We start from the raw sequence: 18089 nt of genomic DNA on the forward strand, positions 1-18089 counted from the left end.
ATATATATATATATATATATATATATATATATATATATATATATATATATTAAAAGACTACCAATAACATTCAAAACTTACAGAGAATCTTTTATTATCCAAAATATTTTAATATATTTTCGATTTCCATATTACACAATTTACTTTAATTAATATCTACTATTTTTAATTATTAGAAAAATATTGTATTTTTATATGAAAATTGTAAGAGTTTAAAATTAACTAAAATGGTAAAATATATATACACACACTGGCTGATTATGTAAGGGTAGGCATGACCCTCCCAAATATTTTTGAATTATTTTTCATATTATGTATATATTTTTAAATTTTTTGAAAAGTTTTAAATTATAGGTATTATATTTTAAAATTTGATGAAAATTAAATTGTATGTCTTTTTATTTTTTTTATAAAGCACACTATTTAATGTTCACAAATAATAAAACATAAAATCAAATAAAATAAAGAATAAAGGTTTAATTAATTTTTTAATCTCTGTTTTCGTTCAAAAATGTCTAATTGCGACTTAAAAATCGGGATCGAATTGAGACTAAAACAACTAGAGGGGACCTACTTGACATTTTTAGAAACAAGAACAAAAAAAAATAATTAAACCAAATATTTATTAATATATTTTTTATTTTCTTTTATATTGTCTTTTTTTAGTTTTTCTCACAACTGTACTCATCTCTCACCCTCATATTTTTCTTTTTATTTTTTAAGGAAAAAGGAAGTTAGACACAAACTAATTATTTTTACTTTCATTTGTCATTTGTTCTTTCTTGAAGAAAAAAAAAAGATAACTCTCTTCTCTCACTTGATAATGAAATTTTTGTTTAATAATTATTAACATTATTTTTTCTCTCACGAGTATTTGTATTTTCATATTCATTTTTTATGAATATAGAAGAAAAAAATAATATATTATATATTTTTTTATAACCAATTTTTAATTGCGACTTGACTATAATATATTTTCCTTTTAATAATTATATCTCTCAATTTTTGATTAGATTATGATAAATTATTTTTTAATATTATTTAAAAAAAATATTGAAAAGAAAGTATATTGATGAAGAATAAGATAATAAATTCATTTTTTAAGAGTGATAAACGAGAAGTTATAGATAAGATGAAAACAAGATATATTTTACCTCACACTTTTTGAAACATTATACTAATTATTCAATTTATTAATCAAATAATTATATTATTTTTGTTCGTCTAAAATTTTTGGTAAAATCCACCGATATATATATATATATATATATATATATATATATAAAGTTAGATTAAGAACATCGAATTCATAGATTTTACGATAAAATAATTTAATATGAGCCCTAGCTAATGGGTATTATTTTTTTCAACATAGTCTATGCCTAAGACATCAACATTTGAAGTCGAGAAAAAGGATATAATCTAGTTTTTAAATACATTGAGGTAATAATTGGATTATAGTATATTAGGGCATTTATATAATAAAAGTTATACTTAGTGCAATGATAAGTTGATATTTTTTATTTATGAATATTTTATATAAGATATTTAATACCATTTTCACCATAAAATTATAATTTTAATATTAATGTATCTAAATTTTTTATATATCACTCCACATTCTTATTTAAGAATATATGACTTTTAATTCATACTTTAAGTTTAAATGTAAATATTATTGAAGTATACTTATTTAACGACCAAAAGTCATAGAAAAGAAAAACTCTTTGATTTCAATAATTTTTGTTTTTGAAAGAAAAGTAATTATATGATCTTAAAGTGATGTAACATAATAGAACTTATTAGAAAAAAATGTGACTCGTATTAAAAATATGAAATATAGATGTTTTTAATTTATACTATTAATGTATGATGCTTTCTAAATTTTGTAAACTCTTGTGAGACTTGTATCTTTTTTCCTTTTTTTACTTTGTATATGTAGCACTATTATGCATTATGTGCAAATAATAGAAGATGAGGTAGTTATAATTTGAGTTAATTCATTTCTACAAACCAACTTTTAAGATAATGAAGGTACTTTTATTTATAAGTTGTATTTTCAAATTTTATCTACAACTATATGACATGTAAATTTTCCTTAACACCGGACAAAACAAATTATATCATATTGCACTATATAAAATTGCACTAAATTAAAAATAGTTCACAAGAACTAAATTGAACTAAAAAATAGTTTAGATGAACTAAACTAAACTATTTTTTTTTTCTAAAAAACTAAAATGAACTGTACTATAATATAAATTGAACTTAACTATTTTAAATCGAACTGTTTTTCGAATTGCACTATTTTTGAACCAAAACTACATTATTTTTGAATTGAACTACACTACATTGTTTTGAACTACACTATAATACCACGGGTTTGAGTCAGATTGAGTTGAGAAAAATTTAGTTTTTTCAAAAATGGGTTGAACTCAACCCGACTCATTTAACCCACGGGTTCGAGTCGGGTTGAAGGTGAGTTGACCTAATTAACCCATCATTTTTTTTTTTACAATTTTTTTTATAATTACTTACTACTCTAAATTATATAGATTCACAATTTCATATTTTTAAATACTAGAATGTTTCTCAATAGTATTTGAATAGTTTGAGTGTTTAATTAATTTGATTGTCAAGTTATATATGTTACTATAATCTTTAAATACAATCTTTATAGTAAATTACTCAAACACCGTCTTATAAACAAATTTTCCCAAATTAGCATGACAAAAAAAATGTGTAGTTTTTTTTATTTATATTTTGTTATATAACATGACAGAAAATGTGTAATATTAACTATGTTTTCTTGGACTACATGGACACTTTCTTGGAAACAATTAACCATATATTGGTGGTGAACATGATGAAGATATTGATTCTTAATTTTACTGTGATTGTCATATCATGGGTTGCTTAAATTATTTAAATATTTGAATACTTAAAAATAAATAAATAAATAAATTTATGTGGATTGGTGAATCAACCCATTTAACCCACCAACCAATGATGAGTTGAGGTGGGTTGCAAAATTTCTGACTTACCATAGAGTGAGCCATGTTAAGCTCACTCATTTTTAATCCGTGGAAAGCTGTGTGGACCGGATTGACCCACTTTAACATGTTTAAAGTCACACCAAGAGATACAAAATGAGAATGAAATTGTAAAAATCAAAAGATTTTCGTCCTTAGAAATCATTTTGTTTATGTGATTCCATATATATCATAAATAATCTACCCATATGTACCTCCAATTCGTGTTTCTTTAATACTGGTTCACTTTTACTATACCTAATCGATTAATTATCTTGAAATCTTCCTTGCTAATGATTCATCCTATGATAAAATCTATACTTTGTGATCGTAGGATCATGTCGCCTCCATAGGTATAATGCATCATTTCCTTCTTTGACCTTCAAATTGATCGTACCAAAACCCACCACGTTTGTTTTTATGCATAATTAATACACAATCGAGTCCTCTCAAAATCAAACATCTAATTATGTTGGAGTATTGTCGGCAATTAATTAATTTTTACATCTTTGCAACTTTATACACAGCTGGTCATCAGGTCACTGCATACCTTGTTAATTCAATGTTTATAAATAGATACATCTTAATTATTGGTGCATATATAAACATTGAAATTTTTTTATTGAGAAAATAAAATGTTATGCTCATTCACTTATATGGATAATGAATGGATAATCCCAACCAAGGAGATCTGATATCTGATATCTGATATTGGAGATCTCAGTAGTTGTATAATGTGAAAGGCCACTTTTGTAAGCATAGTATATATCAGTGACGAAAATATAGAGGTGTGAGAGTAGGTAATGCATTTTGAATTAAGCTGAGAAAAACGAAGAAAGTGTGGGAACACGATGATCATGGATTGGGAAACGGAATATAGAAACATGTGTATATATTGCCGTCGAAAGTGGAGGTGAAAAAACTTAAGAGGTGCAGAGGTGGTTGGGGTATTCCAATAATGATGTTTTCCATGAAGGAATTGGTTCAATTATTTAGTGAGCAATGTTAATTTGGTTACATAGTTCATACCCCTTTTGGAAAGTGGGAATGCTCATTCCTGCCACTTGCCATTTAGCACACAAATATATTTAGTTTATACGTTGACCTGCATGCTTGTGCATTCTGGGTCCTCATGTTCGCCACTCAACTCAATCTTCTTTCATCTCAACAATCCTTAACTCCATTTCACTTTCCATCGCACAAAATCAACCAAACTCTACCGCTAAGAAGTGAACTATAAATCTAACTCAATTTTACAGAACCGAATTCCAATACGAGGTTGCAACATCAGTCCTAATAATTCTACTATATACGATTAGCTCCTTCTCTTCTCTTTAATGATTGTATATATTAAGCTTGTAAGAGTTTTGTAGCCAAGTGTCCAATGATGCACTAACTCTTGTTTTTCTAGTTTTGAGTCTGTGTGAGAGTTTAATTATGATAATTTGGACCTAAACCAACATCCTGAAAATGAAGCAACCTTAGTACATTCAATGTTTTATGAGAATGAAGAAGACCTTTGTAATGGGTATTGCTTGGGTCTCTTCATGTCCTGTATGATTCCCACAACAGTGAATCCATAATGCAGAATTTCTGCTGCCTGCAGATGTATGTGGCAGACAAAATTAGGGTTTTCCCACAACGGAGAACAGTTAAGTTGTCTTAAGAATTTGGACCACGATTATTATAAAAAACTAAGAGTGAGAGTATTCGGTGTGGGTCCAAAACTATCAAATATTGTGGGCGGTGATGATGCGCACTCATGCACCCACCACCTTCACCTTCTTTAATTATTATATAAGTCTATCTTCCTTCACTCATCATCTTCCACTTAATTACCATTTTCAAAGAAAACAAAGTTTTTTCAAACATGTTTTTCAGAGTAGTTTAGAAAAGGTTAAATTTTTTCATTATTCAGAGTTAGACCCGTGTTCAGTTTGTGGAAACGAATTATTATGAAGATGGCAGAGATGAAAATTAATTCTTAAACAAAACAAAAGTGCTCCTATGCGTATCTCGTACTGTTGTTGTAGTTCAGAACCGGATATTCCTTCTTCTGTTTCAATTATTATTATTATTAAAAAGTAGCCACCTAATCGAGGAGATGCCACTCTTCTACAGTGTCTTTGTACTCTTTGATACTTTTCAGCAATTTTGTGCTTGACATTTTCTGGATTCGATAATGACCCCTTCAACTTCATCAATGATTTCAAACGCCAGATGCACCACCAACACTTACACAAAATCACGTTTTCATTGTCGCCATAATCTGGTTTCTATGAAGCAAACCTAAAAAACGAATTATTTCACCAGTATATTGTTGCCCCAGTTGCTTCAAAGAATAATCATTAATATTAATTTTTCTGTCAATTCCATTAACTGGTACTGGAATATATATCAAACTTATATTGCTACGTTGACGGAGTTGCTGTTTGAGTAGTACGTTCTAGGTACTCCCCATACTCAATTCCATTCGTTTTAAGAGAATGTAGTACGTTCTAACATCGATGATAAGAGAATGAAAATGTTACTGTAACTTTGGTTGTAACGTGATATAAATCTAGTTAGAAATTTCCTGAAAACAAGAACATTCTATTTAAATTTCAAGATGTAACAATTTAAAATTTCACGAAAGGAATTTTTATGGTTTTTTATGGCTTGTAAGAGCTTCGTTAGCACCAAATTAATATGTTAGCAACGGTTATAAGCTGAATTAGAAAGGTAATTTTATGGTTTACAATAAGACCTAGTTAAAATCTCAGAGGAGTTATTGGAGTAAATTTTAAAGAAGCTTACACTATAAAATAAGGAGAATGCTAACATAATTAATGATATTTGATTTTAATTAAAATCATATAAATTTATATTATATAACAAATTTTATAAAGATAAAAATGCTTTTTTAAATTTATTAACAATATCTCTAAACAAAATAAACATTTTGAAATTTATAAAGTCTCTACTAAGATGCAAGAAAAAAATATCTCTCTGTCACTTAAATAGTTTCTCAATGGAACCTTGAAACTTTGAGAGTTGCCCGTCTTTAATTTTTGTAAAATGAAAAAGAACTTTTTGAAACTTATAATTATTTTTAAATTCTTTTGTGATGAAAATATTGTATTTTTATGTGAATAAGTTTTTTCTTTTTTCAAATATCTTTTGTCACTCTTTTAAATTAACTTTTTTTTTACGTTTAATTATGTTTTAATTTTTAACAATATTAAAATACAATTATTTTATTATTTTTTATTTTTTTTATAAATATACATCACATAAATTATTAATTAGAACAATATATTATTTATAAATATTTTTGTCCTTTAAATAAAGCAAAATTATATTTATATATTTTTTTGTAAAATTTAATATATATGTTTAAGTATTTATTTTTACAGGGATGAATGATACAAAATATTTGATTTTGATAGATATAATGTAACGAGAGACTTTCTCTGGATTAAAGAATTATGGATTATGTAAGTTTGTGATTTGTATTGTGATTCTGGTGTGTCCCAATGACAATTCATATACTTGGTACAACTAATACCCATTTTTATAATACAATCCTTCAACCGAGACAATAAAAAAAGAAACCTAGGACATAGCCAATCTATGTCATTTCTCTAATTATTTGTCTTCAGCTATTTGGGTACTTAGTAGTTACCTAGAAGGATACAATTTTCATTTTCTGTAACAATCAAATTTTCAGTAAGGTGTTTTATTAACTATTTTTTAATGTTAAGATGATTGAGGCGCATGTGCACATACAAAACAACATGTTTCTGTCATACGCGGTGCTTTGTTGTTGGCAAGGAATTATATGTTATAAAATTAAAATTAGACTTTAAATTTCTCATCATGATACTTTATAGTATTTTCAAACTAAAATCACAGTATTAAAATATTCCTTTTCATGAAATTATAATAAAATAATCAAAATGTATGTTTTTTTTTTTCACGATGAAGAATTATTTCAATTTGTCTATGTATCAGTAATATAATTACAATAAAATGCGTAGAACATGTTCACATTTCAAGCTCTTGATTTTTGTTTTTCTTGACAGTTAGGAGGAGTTTCTTTTTCCCGTTAAAACATGACAATACTATGAATTTGGATGGGTTTTATCAAATTTCGTCTAGTTTAATGTAAATCACAACTAACACCTAGGGATGGCAACGGGGCGGGACGGGTACGGGTATCATGATCCCATCCCATCCTCATAATAAAAATTCATCCTCATCCCCATCCCCAAACCCAACGGGTATACAACTTTTGACCCATCCCCATCCCCACCGGGTAACGGGTATTTTCTTATACCCATACCCATACCCATTTTTTTATTGTTCCATATATCAATTAAATATTTTTTATAAAAAAAATTTAAAAATCACACCAACGGAATGATACTATCAAAATATTCAATATTAAAATAACATACTCTTTTTGATTTTCATGATGTCAAATATTAAGAAAAATATTATAATAGTATAAATCTCAAATTAAAGTATCAAATAACAACTAAATAAAATTCAAATAATTATATAAAAGCTAAAAAATTACACATTACTAAAATTTTATAATAACCAAAATATTTATTAATTTTACAAATGATCAGTGGTTTCATTTGTATTCGATCCACCTACACATAGAAAAAAAATGAAAAATTAGATATGATATAATAATTGAAATTGAAAATTTTAATTACTAGAATATAATGTACCTTCTTCATCAAATTCATTTTCACTCATGAGAACATCTTTTCCTTTTAATTTTTTAACACCTACAAACACCAAATGTAGAATATTAGATGAGAATTCACAAAAAATACTAACAAAAAATATTAATAAATTTGAGTAACTTACCTAGATGGTTTGAGTTCCATATCCAACTTCTTGTACACATCAAAACCTCTATAGTAATATGATGAAGTCGACTACGGTGAGAAGTTAATATCTGACCACCAGTACTAAAAGCAGATTCAGAAGCTACAGTTGTTATTGGAATAGCTAAAACATCCCTTGCAATTGCTTGAAGGGTTGGAAACTTTAACCCATTTGTTTTCCACCATGATAGGATATCAAATTCTTGTGTAACCGGCAAATTATCTTCTTTCAAGTAATAATCCAACTCTGTTTTCATAACTGTAGTTCTAGATTTTTTCTTTTTTGCCATAAACTCTAAAAATTCATTCGCATCATTATCAACATCCTTTCCCAACTCCAATGATGTAGCTCTATAAGAAGAAGTTTCATTCTTTTTTGATTGATATTCCAAAACCAAATCATAGCACATTTGACGAATCCTACTAAGTTTCAGATCAAAATCATTACCATACAAACATTTTCATGAAAATAAATAAATAAATAAAGATAATCAAATGTGTAACCTAAAAATTATTTCATAGAATGAAATTGAGGAACACCTATTTGAACATAACCATGTACAGAGAGTAAAAATTATGTAATAAGAAGAAGAAAAATTACCTTCAAAATTAAATCTTGAAAAACAAACCAGACAATTGAGAGAGTAAACAAAGTGTATAACAAAAAACAAAGAGAATGAGAAATATGTTATATATATATATATATATATATATATATATATATATATATATATATATATATATATTATATTATATTATATTATATTATATTATATTACTATGTATATATATATATTATATGTGTGGATATCTTATGTTTATATATATATATATATATATATATAATTATTTATATATATTATATTATATTATATATTATATTATTATTACTATGTATATATATTATATGTGTGGATATCTTATGTTTATGTTTATATATATATATATATATATATATATATATATATATTTATAGATATATATTTATTTTAAGTATATATTATATTATATTATATAATAATATAAATATAATAATATATATTATATTATTATGTATATATATTATATGTATATGTGTAGATATTTTATGCTTTTATATATATATATATATATATATATATATATATATATATATATATATATATATATATATATATATATATATTTCTTTTAAATTTTTATAAATTTGTCATGTTATAAATTTGTTTATAAAAGATCTCACTAGTTAAATGATTAATTTGTTTTATACGTATATATTATATTATTATGTATATATATTATATGTATATTATATTATATTATATTATATTATATTATATTACATGTATATGTCTAAATATATATATATATATATATATATATAAAAGTATATTTTATTTATATGTATATATACTATATTATATTATATTATATTATATTTTATGTGTAAATATATTATTTATTTATATATATTTTTTAGATTATTTAATAAATTATAAATAGTTTAGTAATTTAAGCGGGGACGGGTATTTGGGCGGGTATATATATATCCCCATCCCCATCCCCATTCCCAGTTGAAAATTTCGGGTATTACCCATACCCATACCCATACCCAGTCAAAGCGGGGATTCCCCGTCAAAACGGGGACGAGTTCGGGTGATACCCACGGACACGGGTTTATTTGCCATCTCTACTAACACCCTCTTTCAAGTCATGACTCACGATAAATAATTAAGTTTCTTAAATTAGCCTTTAAAAGTAAATTATTCTTTTCTAAAACGTATATATATATTACTAAACAAGGGTTTGGAAATTTTTAAACTAAACTTTCTATAAAAAATTTATGTTGCAGAAAGCTCTTCCTATTTTATAAGGTTTAACCAAACAAAAAATTAGTTTTATAAATTTGAAACTGTTGAGCATACAGGTAAGTTGAGTTGAGTTGATAAAAATAATATATTTTGAATAGTCTCATATCACCTAAAATATAATCAATATAATCAATGAATGTATAATACTAACTATATAAATTAATGATTTTAGACATTTCAATAAAAAACACTTTAAATTTATATTCAGAGTCTTTAAAATCAAACACTTATTTTCTTAATGGTGCATGTATTGTTAAATTAAACTTTCTATAAAAAAAAATTATGGTGCCGGAATCTCATTCGTTATTTATAAGGTTTAGTCAAAACAAAAATTAGTTTTATAAATTGAGTATTGAGCATCATATGTTTGTCTTTGTCTGTATCAGACATTATACTCTCATTCTGTTTGTCACTTTGGACAAAAATAATCTTTGGACGACCAAATACAATCTGAGATATGATAGCATACAGCAAAAATGGGCCTTTTCACCAATGAATTGGGCCTTTATCTTCTTCACCTCAATAACTTCCATTTACACTTTCTTTTATTGCAAAATTAATCCAAAATGTAACATCTGTACTCCCTATTACTTGATTCAAATTTTAGAAGAGAGGAGCATCTTAGCTCTTAAAAATTCATTTTTCTTTTCATTCCAAAACTACAACTTTGAAAATGGTTTGGAATCCACGAACTAATTCGGCTCACCACGGGTTTGAGCTGGGTTGGGTTGAAATTTTTTTACAAATTTCAATACAAGTTAATTTTTAACCCGACTCATTTAGAACCAGACTCACCCGGGTTGAACCCGTGGTGAGTCGGGTTGGCTCACCAACCCACATATAAATGGGTCACACAAGTGTTTTTTATTAAGTTGAGCTTTACATTTGGATCATGTTAGGTTGTTTTTTTTAGCCAACACATAAATAATTTGTATTTTTTTTATTTTGGCTTGTATTTGGATTGTATTAAAGTTTATTTAGATTTTAATTAGAATTATAACTTAATTTTGACTGAAAAAATAAAAAAAATTGTATTTTTTTAAATTAAGTGAACCTGTGAGCCAACTTGTTTAACCCGTCAACCCGTGGTGGGCCGGATCGGATTCAAATTTTTTTAACTAGCTAAAAAGTGAGTCGGATTGGATTGACTCACTAAATCATCAATCTATGATGAGTCGAGGCGGATCGGACCGGATTATCCGTTTTGACACTTCTATCCAAAATATAAAATTGCTTTGGGAACAGGGATTATCAATGCTGATTATTGGGTCATTTCTTCATGCACCTCCATACATTTCATCCCGCAGCCCCATACACTTATGAAATTACCTATTTGTTTTTTTTCTTTCCTCCATTTCTTTCTCTAGCTGGAACCACTCTCTCCCATTTCCTTTAGGTTAACAAGTAAATGAGACAATAACACATAAGAAAAGTAACAAAAAAACATTCATATGTAATCTCACCCCACATAACCTTAATTAGGGCTAGGGTGAAACCTGAGGCCGACCTAGAATTGTAGAGTGTATTCATATATATATATATATATATATATATATATATATATATATATATATATATATATATATATATATATATATATATATATATATATTAATTAATTAATTAATTCACATGTTCCATATCATTATGATTCCATAAATCTGCATTTTTCTTTGTTCTTAATTTCTTTGATAAGAACACGAAATTTACTTACATATCCATCGTTGCTAATTACCGATAACAGGAAATCAGTGAAAAAGAATACGATGTTAATTAGGGTTAGGGTGAAACCTGAACCCCACCTAGAATTGTAGGGTGTATTCATACTGGTTTGTGAGTTGCAAACAACATCGTCCAAATCTGGAGCCCTTCGCTTTGAATTCATCTACTGACACATCGGCCTCCATGGATAAATGTTTGGACACTGTAAGTCCTTGTCATTTCATTCAACATTTTCTCTAATTTCTTTTTCATTCATCTGTAGCCACTAACTGCAGTGAGAGTACAAAGCAATAACTATGGGGTTTGCAAATTTATGGAAGACCCATCGAAACGAAGTCTTCATAATTCAGGTTTGGATGTAAGTCAATTTCAGAAGTTAGTGCAAGTATGAAATCAAATTCTTCTTTCACTTTCATAATCAGATTATTATTATTATTATTATGCCATAGATATCATGGTGATTAATCAATACGAATAAAATGGCAACTGTAATTTCAATTTTCAAATATATTTTTTTCTTTCACACTCTTCATAAATCTGGATGCCATCAGAGCATTATGTGTCTGCCATCAAAGCTTCATGATTTAATCTGTTACATATTATTCCTCAGAACATCAATTATTCATGAGAATAATCATTATGATGAAGCTCAGAATCCTTATAAGTATACCATTATGGTACTGCAAAATGGAAATGATGAAGAACATTATCCTCTGGTTTATTTCATCACCATTCACAGACGACAACAACAGCACTCATAAAGCTATGCCGTTTCCTCTGCCACTGGTTTCTCTCCAGTTGTATACAAAATATATATGCCACATTATGTATCTACATGCATGGATTGTGTATTCTTTTCACTTCTCACTTTCAATCTAGAATCAGCATGCCAAAATCTTTATTCAGTTTTTCATTTTCTTACCTGCTTACCAAGAGAGACATAATGAGAAAAAAAATTGAGTTGGGATGATAACTTTTATGGGATTATTTAAAAAAAATAAAAGAATTATTCAATTTATATTTTAATAATTACTGTACTAGTCCATTCAAAGAAGAGCACCACCTCCACTTGTGTAATGAAAAATAAAACACCCTTATTTTAGTTTTGATACAATAAAAAAACATTTTATAAATTACCTTATAATTATATTTATTGAAAACTATGTTTAAATCTATTGATAAAGATTTTTTTTTAAATAATAACATTAAACATGATTTAAAATATAAAATATGTCATGACTTTTAAGTTTTTTGAAATAATATTTTTAAGACGAATCATTATGTGTGAAATGTTTTTCACCGTAAAGCTTTGAGTTTTATTGTACAAAATATTTTATAAAAAAATTGGATGGTAATTTGTACAAAATTTGTTGTAAAATATGTTTTATACAAAATATTTATAAAAGAATTGGTTATAAATTTTTATAATTTTTTTTTCATAACAAAATTTATAAATATTTTCTAAAAAAATTTAAAAACAAAATTAACTGAAAATATTAATTTTTTCTTGTAATGATAGGTTAACTTAGATAGTCTATTGAAACAAATTAAAATAAACATATAGTTACTTTTATAAATTTTGGTCCATATTTAAAAAGTGTGAATGTCATAAGTTTAAACATTAGGGCATGTAGGAATTAGATCCGATTCTACTATAACTGATTTTAATTTTATATTAAAAACCAAAACAAATGAATAAATTTTTTATTTATTTTCTTTGATTTTAGATACAATTTTAGGATTTAGAAATCAATTGTAGTAATTATCCAAATACACACTAAGAATATATGAGATATTTCAACAAGTAGCTATCGCATTCTGACACTTTTTCTCGAAAACATAATTGCCATCATGTTTGTTGGGTTGGAATTTTGCATATAATGCATAATAAGAACTATATGAGAACATATAAAATTTCTACAGTTATATATTTTCATAGGTGAAATACGAATTGCTGTTGGTGTTGAATTCACTTGGATTTTACAATAAACGTGATTTTTTAAGTAGTTACCAAAGAAAAACTTCTTTTTTCTCATCAAACTAGGGTTTAGCCTTCATCAAATTCATTGAATTCCGTAGCAAACCACACTGCGACGACATATTGGAGTGTTTATTTTTGTTTGGTTGGAATTCTAAACATGAATTTTTTTTCTATCTCGTCGTACAAACAAAACTTTCAATCACATCAAAACCAACCATCAACTTGACTCAATGCCTCCTCCTACTATTTTCATGATCCGACGGATAACAACTGTTGGATTATTCAAGATGCAGCATCTGGTTATCGACATGCACCATCACAATCATGATGCATGACCCACCATGCATTCTCATCATATATAAGAACCCAGATGGTGTCTTGCCTTCCCTGTCTCCGTCACAATAAAGTTTTAAATTATTAAATATATTCTGCTTAAACCTGTCATAAACTTTACAAAAAATAATTATTAATATATTACATAATTAAAAACCCATTATGTGGTAGAATAAATTTAGATTACAGTGATCATCAGTTTTCTGTCAATACCAGCAGTGTTTTTTTTTTTTTGGTGTGCATAAGTAAGTTCTCTATGTTTGAAAGTTTTTTTTGGAGAAGAAATAATATTTGTTTGTTAATAAGATTCATAAATGAATTTGTCTTTTGGCTCCAGAGATTTGTCTAAGCAAGTAATTCAAAGAGCCAGGCTGGCATGTGCATTTACTCCTGGATCAAGATTCCTTACCCCGTCTGAAACTGGGGCCCATTGGGCTTCGAAGCCCATAATATGAGACACGGTCAATTTATGAAGTCAACACATTTGGACCCAAGAAAAATCGTAATGGATAGGGTGTCACTTTCATATAGCTTAACTGGGTTGATAAGTACTTGTGTGGTTCAACTATTACCTCTAATCGGCACGTCTTATCTAACTTTCAGATTACAACCAACATTATTGTTCTTACCCCCAATAAGAGAATTCAATTATTTTCTCTCTCACTCACTCGTATCTTCATAACTTTATTCTTCCTTTAATTTCTAAGACATTAATCCAGACACAAACTTTCTATTTACTTATCTTAATGCTGAAAACTAATGATGTTCAGTGAGAATCCCCAGAAAACCAAAAACCACAGATAATGTCGAAGAGTGTTGCAAAAAATAGTGATGTTTGACTATATATTTACACAGTTAGTACGTAATGTGAAACAAGTTAATATAGAGTTTTGAAATTTGCACATGCAGTGATCGAAAGGATAAGCAATAATTGTTGGCGAAGGAGTAGTTTTGGTGAGCATTGATTGCGCCAAATGTGACGTAGTGGCGTTCATTAATTGTGTTCCGAACAACCGAGCGAGTTTTGGCTACGCAAATTGGCAAAGAAGGAGAAAATGCAACAACTCTATATTCTCCCTTCCATCTAGCAGACTACCAAATCAATTTCAATGTCATTTCCCTTTCGTTATAGTACAAATGCAGGTGGCAGGTTTTGATCATGATTTGTGGACGTAAATATTAAGAAGTAAATTTTAAGTCTAATTCAATTTAATCTTATAAAATTGGTTTATAAAATGAGGTTTGTATTTATTTATATCTAACAAACAACGAATTCACAATAAGTAGATGGTACAATATGTCGAACAGTTTTGATATCATGTTAAAAAAAATTAAACCTAACTTAATTTCACAAAAACGATTTATACGAAGAGATTTTTATTCATTTATATACTATTAAATCGTTTTATCTTTAGTCTCGGGACAATATCAAAGTCCATATAAATTAATGTTATCATCCCTCCGTGTACACCTATATAACTTTCTCACTTTATTCTTCCCTTTTACCCTTTTGGTGCATTATTCATGACTGTAAAGTGTGAGTTTCTGAAGTCATAACATTTCATGTTTAAGCTTTAATTAGGGATAGTTTTTCTACCATGTATGTATGCAAATCCTCACACAACACGCTTTTGATTCATCTTCAGCATTGTATAACTTGCATTACGAGACGAATTAATTGTCGCAACTGCAATTCATCAAGTGCTTAGTGTAGACATGTGAATGGATACAAAACTCTGATGGATTTTCCTTCACAGTTAAGTTTAAAGTCTATACCTCCTTCAATTTTTCTTCGTGTCTTACACTCAAAGTAATGCTATGATGGATTTTCATTTTTGTTCCATCTCTAACAATTGACGAGAGATTGTGTGAGTGAATATGTGTCCTTCTGAAACACTAAATCTTTGATGACTAGCAAAATTTTGGTTGATAATATTAATGATGAATTTAGAGTATAATATACTAATTGATTATAATATTTTTTTATAGTAAAAATTATTTTAGATACTAATAATTTAGCTTATAATATAATTAAACATATTTACAATGTAGAATAAATTTAATAAAATTTAATTAAAAATAAATAAATTTATATATTTACAAAAGTTGAAAAGGTAACCGAGTGAAGAAGCAACATCATTTAAAATTGCGAGCATGGAATCTCCTATTTATACAAGTTTCTTGTTAAAAGCAACTTCATTAAAGTGCGATTTTCACTTGTTTTCTTGTAGCACGTTAGCAAACAATAAATCTATGTCAAATTGACAATAGGGGAAATTACAATTAAATTACTTTAGTGCTATTAAATCACATTCACACTTTTTCTAATTTTAAAATATAGACACTTTTTTATATGTTTTAATAAAATAATACCCGTATTTCATTTTTAAATAAATATTCATAGCTTTATTTGATCCTCTCATTTAATGATGCTACACCTACTGCAATATTTCCAACATTAGATGTGTCAATTAAATAAAAATATTAAAAGTAATATTTTAGTTATTAATGTTGTGCAAAAGATGTGTCAAATTCTCCTTCTTCATATTCTCCTAGTCATACGAGTAGGAATGGTTTCCTCGAACGAAATTACTTAGAAATAGAAAGATATAACATATCACTATCATATATGTCATCACATAGTTCAAAATTTCTCTCTGAAGAAAATGATAGCCTTTGCAATATTTTTCAAAGATAAAAAATACAGTCAACATCCTATTCGAGGTAAGAGATAATTGTGCATAGTCTAATAAACAAATAATATTATTATACAAGTATCTAACATCAAATAAAATAGTAGTTCTTGGAAAATTATTATAGAAACTTAAGAAAACAATTCCAAATAATGGAAATAATACATTTATTTTAAAATTTTAAAAAATAAAAACGGACAAAATATATGGATTACTAATTGAAATGAGTATCATTTATTAAATTAGATGCAATGTGAACATTTCTAAACCATTTATATATGCTGTGGAGGATTACAGAGGAGTGGGGTGCATGGGTCCCAAACTTTTATATATATATATATATATATATATATATATATATATATATATATATATATAATTATAGTTATAGTTATATTATTTTATGTGTCTATTTTTATTTTATCAGTGAGATTGATAAAATATATACATTTTAAATTGATTATTTTATTTTTCTAAAATTATTAATTGAGATCCCCATAGCTTATATACATGACTTTATGCATTACATAACATAACAAATTTAAAGTTAAAACAACACATTTAATTCTACGAAAAAAAAAATTTAAATTTTTTTCTATTTTTAAATTCGTCTTTTTTTCTTTGTAAGATTTTATTAGTTTGATTTTAGTTGGAGTGTCATCAAAATTTAGATATTATCACGATGAGTACTTCTCAGTTGATGTCAATAAAAGTATTCTTTTATTGTTGTTATATATGAGTTTTTTTTTTTTTTGTGATTTAAATTGTTAGCATTTTGTGTGTGTATATTAATATATATTTTTTCATCGATATTAGTTCGAGTTCGATTACTTAATGTTAAAGATACTATTTTTCTGCATATGTGAATTAGAATTTTTTCAACATATGATTGTTGTTATAAGTTTTTTTTTTATCTTCTATAATAACTTTTTTTTTTTATCATCAACAATTATTTTTTATCAATAGTTTACTAGGATTAATTTTTTAATGTTATTCGGTATTAATTATAATTATTTTTTTCTACCACTATCAATTTGTTAAATTTGTCAGCCGATATTGATAAAAAAAATTAGCAAAAAAATCAAACTCTCATTATTATATAATTAACTTTAACAATGTTAAATAATTATAACCGAATTGAAAAAATCTCGGTTAAAGTCAATTAACAACATTTCTTACAAATATATATATAAGATTAATTAAAATTGAATATACAAGATATTAATATTTATTTTTAAGTTTTTGATAATGATTTAATATTTAAATAATTACTTTAATTTAGTAGCAATTAAAACATGTTTATATCAATAAAAGAAACTAAAATTTACTAAATTGGAATTATTTTATTTAGAAAAAATCAAATTTAATATATTTAAATACGTCGTAGATTTTAAAAATATATATTATATACCTATTAAGCTCACTCGCAAGTTTTAAATTTTATTATGAGAATTGGAAGAAACAGTTTTGTTTCCAACTTTGACAATAATTTTTGCTTAGATTGTTAACAATTATCGAGAAATTATGACCTAAACTAGATGATACCAATAATCTTATCAACATGTAGTTATTCAAATAAATTATGTTAAACAGGG

Source organism: Vigna unguiculata, chromosome 9 (assembly GCF_037176805.1).
Source record: "Vigna unguiculata cultivar grain cowpea cultivar isolate G323 ecotype 2 chromosome 9, ASM3717680v1, whole genome shotgun sequence".
NCBI classification, from domain to species: Eukaryota; Viridiplantae; Streptophyta; class Magnoliopsida; order Fabales; family Fabaceae; genus Vigna; species Vigna unguiculata.